Genomic DNA, 8893 nt, shown 5'->3' with positions numbered 1-8893 from the left:
GAACACTGTCGAATGCTTTTCTGTAGTCCATATATGCCATGTATATGTTTCTGTGTTGTTTGTGTGCTTGCCGTAGAATGACTGAATCTATGAGTAACTGTTCTTTACATCCCCTGTGATTTCTACAGCAACCTTTTTGTTGTTCCGTAATAATGTCGTGTTCTTCAACATGTTTGTATATTTTGTTTGTGATACAGGATGTCAATAATTTGTAGAGTGTTGGAAGACATGTAATTGGTCTGTATTGTGTGGGGTCTGTGATGATGATGTTTTTAGGTCTCCTGTAGGTGTTGCCCTGAGTAAGAAATTTTATCATATGTTGTAGATTGATGATGATGTGTGTTAGATGTTTAGCTAGTTCCTGGCGCAGTGATGTAAACTTTTTGTACCAGAAATTGTGAATGTTGTCTTTACCAGGTGTCTTCCAGTTGTATGTTCTGTTAACGGCGTAGCGGATGTCTTGTACATTTATTTCAGCACAGGGAATAGTTGGTATGTTGTGCAAGTTTCTGTTCTCCTCCTCAATCCAGCCTGCATCAGCATTGAGTGTAACAGCACTGGACCAAAGAGAAGACCAATAAGTTGTGAGTTGTTCTTCTGTTGGTGTGCCACTGTGCTGTGTATCAGTGTTTGTTTTGGTATTGATTTGTCCGTAGAAAAGTTTTTCATTGTTTGTGAATAATTTATTTTGTTGTTTTCGTAGTGTACATGTTTTGTATCGTTTGAGTCTACATGCTTTGGCTGAGAGTTTTTGTTTTAGTGTATCGATGTATTCTGTAATGTGTGTGTTGTGATGTTCATGTTTTGTGTGTGTTTTGATTTTCCTGAAAATGTTTTTGAGTTGTTTCTTTAATTTGGGTGTTATGTTGTTTTTAGTGTATTGTATCAGCCTGCCTAATTGCTGTCTAATGTCATTTATTTGTGTTTCTATTCTTCTCTGCCAGGCAGGCTTGTGATAGAATTGTGTTTTGTGTCTGTCTGTCCGCAATTGTATTTTCAGTCCATGGTGTATCACTACTGTGACTGCCCCAGCATAAACTAATGTATGAATGTCTGAGAGTGTAGAAATTAAATGGATGTAGTGTTGTAGTAAGTGAGTGTTTACATAATTTAATGTTTTTCCTACTTCCTTTGATGTGTTGACTGTTGGGTATTCATGGTCTTTGTGTGGGATCTGTACCAGTATATTTAGTGAGTGTTTCCTGAAATATAAGTGAGAGCGTATTAACTAATTCTATGTCTATGTTATCAGTGATAGATAAGGAAGTGCCTGTAGTATCATTAGTGGTAGTTGTTGTATTTGTGCTATTATCAATGCTTGTTGCTGGATTATCCTGACAGGTTACGTGATCTTCATTAATGTTACATCTTTCTGTCTGTTGATGTATTTGATCATCAACCTGTTGTTTGATAAGTTCAAGTGTTGTTTGTGGGATAAGGTTGTTGTGTATAATTGTTCTTTTTTGATCAACAACCCTTTGTTCGATGACAGTGAGGTGAAAATATTGTTGTGTGAATCTATGGTGTAGTTGTTGTCTGTATGTTGTCATGTTTGTTACGAGTTTTGTGATTGTGTAGTAAGTACGGATGATAAACTCGTTCATTTCTGTTGTCCATTTTATCCATTGGCGTGGTTTTCCAGCCTTTGTGGTCTGTGGATGCATTGCCACAGAAACACCAAGGCTAGGTTGATTCCTCACATTTGTTGAGGGCATTGCAGTAGCCATGCTTGGGCTGGCACTGCTTTCACCACCGGTAACCAAGGAGACTGCGGCCTATTTTTTGAATGTGAGCCTCTGCCTAACCCACGAATGCGGACCTTGTTAACCCGGGCAATGTCCGAGCCGGTATCACACTTTGATCTGGTTACTACCATGATAAATATCTCCACAGAATGTGGGTGTGGTAACTCTTAGCTTCATTTCTCCCCATAGACCTTACTGGCATGAGTGTCCCTACCAAGAGCTTGTGCTCCAGCCTGCATTGCCCTACGTTTCAGTAAAATTACTAGGCTCTCCCACCACGACCAGGTGGTGACCACAGGAGAGTTGTTATTATTACTATTATTATACTAAATATTCTATTCTGAACTTTGTAAATATGAAATCTGAAAATATTGCAAACAACATCAATGACAATGCTCAATTGAAACAATGACATACTTCCATATCTCATTCCTTCATTCTGTAAATATTATTCAATCTCTAAGATAAACGACTTCCAACAATTTAACACTGCGTTGAATAATAACAATCCACGAAAAGCCTTTTTACGAGTGTTATGTCACTAGTANAATCTTATATAATTGCAATATCAAATATTTAAAAAATTATATTATTCTACATAAAACAAAGACACAAGGATCATGATTCCAACAACAGGAATATTTCTTATAGAATTAAAATAAATTTTAAATAAATGCTGCTAAATACTGAATTTCAGTATTATAACATTATTTGAAAATATTCATTTTGAAAAACTAAATTTACAGTAGGATGCAAAGAGGAACAGAGTACCACAGCATCCTAAAACACAAGCATTTATTTCTACTGGTAACTTATGTGGCAATTCTAGCCTTTTTATAGTTTATATTTTACATTATATAACATAACAAAATGCTGGTGTTAACCTTATTTCTTAAAGCTAACCCCATTTCATAAGGGAAGAAATCACTTTATCCCAGAAGCAAACAAATTGATAGGAAGACTTAGGAAAAAATGGTCAAGAACAAGGATACTATTCAGTTTGCTAGGAATCCTTGTCTCACTTACACCTCAATAGAAGTAGCAAAGAGTATTATGTTCCATAATTGTTAAGCTGTAAGTTTATATTAGTTTTTTCCCTATTATTTAAAGTGTAAATTTATCATTTGTGATAGTTTTTTCTGGTGTTGGTTATTTCATTTATTAAGCAATTATGTGTTATGAATTTTTTTAAACTAAAGTATGAATGATACAAATTTATTAAAATATGTGCTAATTTTATATTTGTATACTGCATAAAGCTGCATTCTCAGAAAATAAGAAAATTTTTTGATTGTTTTTCACAGAACTGTCAAATTATTAACTCTTCTACTGTACAATGCATATAATGATTTATATCATACTTTATACACTTAAAAAATACAGCATACAAAGGAAAAAAAGTCTTTCAGGTTCATGATTATGTCTTTGCAACAATTTTTCCTATTAGTCCAAACTCCCCATACAATGGCATTCCACATTACAAATTAAATTATGATAAAAATAAAAATAAATGTATATTTTAGAATTTACTATTACTTACATATTTAAAATTCCAGTAATGTTAGAAAATTTTTGATTCTATATTGTATTATCTTTGAAAATTGGATAATTTATAATAATTTTAAAATATAATATTACTCACAGCTTGATCAATATTTTTACAAGTAACTTGATAAACATGAAGATCTTCTAAAAATTAAAATAATAAAACCTTAGATTCATTATATCCAAATGATTAAAAAATATACAATATGTTATATCTTTATTGTATGTTAGTTTAAAAAAGATAATTAAATTTCTTAATAGACATTTAAATTCATAAAAATATGTCTAATTTTATATCTACATACTACATAAAACTGTGCATTCAAAAGCAATAAGATTTTTTGATAAAAAGAATGTAAGACATTTTATAACTGAATAATAATAAAAACTCAATAAGTATAATTCATTTTGGATTGTTAATAAATATATAAGAAATATTCTATAGTAAAATAATATTCATCTTTCTTATGGGTCTTAAATTGTATATTTAGTCTTGGTGTTCTGTCATTATTTTCATACAGGATAAAATCTTTTTCATTTTTGGTAATTTTTTTAAGTTTTGTAATTTTGTAATTCTATTTTTTAATTCTTCGTATATAATATCTTTGGGGTTAATTGGTAGTTCTCTAAATTTATTCGCTTTTATTATTTCTAGTTTTTTTAACTTTATCCAATCTTGAGTGACAACAATAACTTGTTTAGATTTATCTGCGCTTATAATATTTATCTTATTATCATTTCGAAATGTATACAGTTTTTCTATATCGTTTTTATATTTATAATAATTTTTATCTTTTATCTTCATTTTTCCTTTTTCTTTTATAGTATATTTTTTAATTATGTTACTTAAGTTAATTTTTAGAATTTTAGAATCTACCTCTGTTAACTCATTACACATACAATCTAAACCTGGCACTATATCTATGACTTTCCAATCATTAGGTCCGTTAAAGTCAAATCCAATAATTAAGACGATGATCACCAAAGTTTAAAGTTCATGTATAAATAAATAATTGTAAAAAGTAATAATATAAGTTAAGTTTAATATAATAATTCCTGTTTGTACACAACTTTCCATTGTATACTGAAATTGTTTCAAAAGTCAGCTCACTTATATATGTAAATTAGTAAACCAAATAGTCAGTGGCGGCCTTAGGGGGTGGCGAGCAGGGCAATCGCCCGGGGCCTCGCTCTTAGAGGGGCCTCGCGCAACAACCAAGTAGAAAAAAGTTGATATTTAAAACTTTTTATTTTATCCTAGGCTATTAGTTATAACAATAAAATAAATTTAATTTATAGTACAGTATATATTAATATTAATAAGTGCCTACTATTTCAATTCACATACTTTGCACAAAGGACAAGGGCCTCCCAAAGATCTGCCACCCAGAGCCTCGCAATGGATAAGGCCGCCGCTGCAAATAGTGTCGTTGTAAAAACTGTATGCGAGATTTGTTTACGAAAAGCTAAAACTGATAACATGTGAATTTGATGTCTATATATAAACTACAGGTAAAACATATACTAATAGTTGGTTTGTACAATTTAATGTAATAGCTTTTAATAAGTTCACTGATATACATGTAAATTAGCAGACCAAATAGTGTCGCTGGAATGACTTTGTGTGAAACTCGTCAGGAAAAAAAGGTGTCAATAGTTATTGTGAGAATTTTGGTATAATACAAGAATATAGATTACAGGTAAAACAAATATTGTTAAAATATGTTATAAATTTCAATTTATTTATCTGAATTATTTGTATAAACTTAAAGAACGTCATATTCGAAAGCCTTAAAGAAGAATTGTCATCAAGCAATTAGCTTCGAATCTGTTCATCGTCCACTTGATATATAGTATATGAAACTGTCCATCCTGTATGACATCTGTACGCTCATGATATGTGCTTTTGAGGTACGTTTTTAAAAGGTTTTTTTAAAAATGTTTTATCTACGAGATGTTTTACTCACGTATTTATGTACAAATTCTCATGTTTTATTTTAATGTTTAGTTAGCTGAAGAGGGGCTAATGCCTGAAACGCGAATTGTAAACAGCGTTCCAACTGAATAAAATGGTGAATAATCTGCCAAGTGTTGTATAATGTCACTTTAGTGTGTCTGTAAAGAAGCAAAGTAAAATCAACACAACACGGTTTCATCAGAATCAAAAGTAAAATATAAAATTAAATACTATATTTTTAAACAATTTTCCAAAAACCATTTAAAATTTAACTAAAATATCTAGTTTCATTTTATTTCAAAGGCAACTCTGAACAGTTCTTCTTAAAGTGATGACACAGAAAAATTTATTTAAAGTGTAAATAATTACAATTAATTAATGATAAAAATTAATGCATTCAATTATTATCTTACTTACTGTTGTAACGATAAAGATCTTGAATAGCTTGAATACTAACAAATCTGTCTTTTTTAGAGATCACTATAAGTTATGTAAAAAATTTAAATAAATTTACATTATAAATTTATGTCATAAATTTAAATACAAGATATGAAAATATAATTTAACTGGCATTTATGTATTATCTTCTGTTTTTTATTTGTACAGTATGAATGAATTTTATCAATGAAGCAAAAACTACTTTATAATTTTTATTCTTAATACTTCACTCTCATGTTTGAAATTCATTGAAAAAATAAAAAATAAAAACTCCACAAGATCTTACAATAAATACTTAATAATTAAAATTAAAATATTGACTTTATTTGATTTCTTATATTTTTTCATTAATATTATTCATTTTTCTGTCAAATAAACATTTTTATTTAAAATATATTTTATATGTAAAGAAAAATCACTATATTTTATGGTATATAAAATGCACTTCCATTTCAGCACTAAATATTTAGGTAAAAAGTATTTAATATATATTTAAGGCATCCCAACATTTTTGACACTTGGGACCAATTTTTTAAACTGTATTCTGGTTTTAAAAAGTAAAATTAGAATGCATGCTTTTATTTATCATGGAAAAAGTCATTTACCATTAAAATATTCTACATGGATATATGGAAAAGCAGCTTAGCTATAACAAAAAACAAATAATAATTATAATTAATATTAATAAAAAAGCCAGGACACAATTGCATTTTAAAAAACTCACAAAAATATCTGAAGAAACACAATCTTCATCTTTTGTCCATGTTGTGCCTCAAGAATAAAACAGTTTTACAACAGAGTCAACTTGTTATTGTCTGCCTCAATACATAAAATATGTAAAATAAATTTTCATTTGGCCAATGGCATAATTATAAATATGTCAATATTTATTTTAAGGAATTTATTTTACATGTTTTATATATTGAGGCAGACAAGAGCCTACAATAAATGGTTGACTCTGCAGTAAGTCTGTCTTATTCCTGCGATTTAACATGGACAAAAAATTCAAGACTTTTTGTGTTTACTCAAGTATTTTTGTGAATGTTTTAAAAATTACAATATATTCAATTAAACAATAACATTTTTATTTAAAAGTTGGGTTAGGTAGAGGTTGCCCATAGCCTACTGAAGACCATTTGGGGAATTCATTAGCCTATGGGAAATGGGAAATGGAAACTTCACATATAAGATGCAGATAAATTTTTTTTGAGTGATTATTTTAAACAAAAGTCCCATCTTATATACCATAAAATACAGTATATAAAAATATATTAATAATCAATAAAATATTTAACGTTTAAAAATTTAGTTGTAAAATAAATAACGGAAAATTAGGAATATTCAAATACTTAACTTACAATTATCATAATAACCTTTTTTATACATAGGCCAGAGCCGAGGACCACCTTCAAAAGCAACTTCTAATAAAGAACCCAAAGCAACAACAGCAACACGTTCAGGATAAACAGGCTATTAACAAATAAAACAAAATTAATTTAACTAATTATTAATGGTCTATAATTATATGCAATATATCTATATCAAAAATCATTTGTGAGAGAGAAACATTTATTTCTAAGATTAAAATCAAAACTATATGTTTTTTATTGCTTTTGAAAAAATTCCATCAAGTAATTAATTATCTCTATTTATAAAATTCAGATGAATGATAATTTTCATATTAAATTAATTAAAATTGAAAGCAAAAATCCATCAAAACGATCTCCTTTTTTAGCCTAAAGGGGGATTGGGTCGTCACAGAATGTACCGTAAAAAATAAAAGTGAATAAAAAAATGTGACTGTTTCAATGAATGTTTTCTATTTTAAATAATTACCTATCTATCATTAAAACTCAAAAAGTCTGATAAATAAATAAAATTTAAAGGCCATCTAAAACATCTGTGTAGTCATCTGCATATGACAAATGAATTTTATATGATTTATTGATTTAACTTTTAAAATATTGTAAAAGCTTAAATTTCAAGAATTCAAATATTTAACCCTTTACTATAATGGACTTGGTTCACACGTGTAACATGCCAAATAAGAATACATTGGGTTCACAAGTTGTCTTTTGTATTACTTAATTCAAATGTTCTATTAACATTTGTAAAACATTACTTAATATCTTAATGACTTAAATTATCTTATTTTATAATTTTTTTGCATTCTGTAATGAAACATCGAGTAAACAGATTCACAGCACCCAATTGAAATGCTTAAACACAATTTAAGATATACATTCTCCCCATTTTTCTAGTCTTGCATTATACAAGCCACTCAATGGTAAAAGAAAAAGAGAACTTCCAAGATTTCAATTTTTGCAACATATAAGCAGACTTTTTGGTAAATCCACAGATTTAACACCCCAACAGACACAGGAACTCATCTAGAACAAAGAACTTTTGAGAAATTTTACTAAACATCCTGTAAATAGTGTAACAAATTGTTTCAAAAAAGTTATAAACACTTTTTTTACAAATAAATGACAATGATTATAATAAAATTTCATCTGAATCTCCATGATTTTACAAATTTAAAATATGACTAACAGTGATGTCAGGCATTAATATACAGTAATACTTCAGTTTTCGTTGACTTTGGTTATTGTCAGTTTCAGTCAATTTTTTCCAGAAAAATTTGTCTCAGTTTTCATTGGTAACATTGGATTTCATCCAGCCATATGACCTCACTGCAAATTCTGTGAAAATAAAAAGCGACCAACATGTTTTCCTGCTCAGTGTGGCATTGTTTCTTGTTGTGTGAGCATTATTATGCACATCTAGCCAAACAATTCCATTGCTTTCCTTTCCTTTTAACTCCATTATGGGACCAAAGAAAGTTTTCAGAACCAGCAGCCCTTTGAAAAAGAAGGCCATGAACATGATTGAGTTGAAGAAAGAAATCATTGAAAAATATGAAAGTGGCATTAAGATTGCTGAAATTGGCTGCATGTACAGGAAGTCGCCATCCACAATAAGTTCTTTCATGGTGAAAAAGGAAGCAATAAAAGAAGATAATGTAGCAAAAGGCATGAACGTGTTAATTAAACAGCGATCACAAACAATTGAAGATGTCAAACAGTTATTATTAATTTGGATTAGTTAGATGGCGATTCTCTTTTGGAGGCCATCATATGGGAAAAGCCAGACTGTGTGCCAATCTCATTAAGNAAAAGTATATGGAAAAATAAAAATCAAGTTTAAG

The 8893-nt window shown here is 29.2% G+C and overlaps 1 long non-coding RNA gene across 1 annotated transcript; it reads right to left on the bottom strand.

Moving 5' to 3' along the window:
- Window positions 1-2555: 2555 nt before the first annotated feature.
- LOC111620459 lies at window positions 2556-7162 on the bottom strand. The gene is made up of 3 exons (XR_002755913.1): window positions 7044-7162; window positions 5665-5727; window positions 2556-3434 (listed from the first exon to the last, which is right to left on the bottom strand). It is a non-coding gene; the product is annotated as an uncharacterized LOC111620459 (long non-coding RNA).
- Between the last annotated feature and the right edge of the window lie 1731 nt (window positions 7163-8893).

Source organism: Centruroides sculpturatus, unplaced genomic scaffold (assembly GCF_000671375.1).
Source record: "Centruroides sculpturatus isolate CEXI.00-Female unplaced genomic scaffold, Cexi_2.0 scaffold28, whole genome shotgun sequence".
NCBI lineage: Eukaryota > Metazoa > Arthropoda > Arachnida > Scorpiones > Buthidae > Centruroides > Centruroides sculpturatus.
Note: the sequence above shows the minus strand (reverse complement) of the source record. Positions and strands in the feature narration are given on the sequence as shown.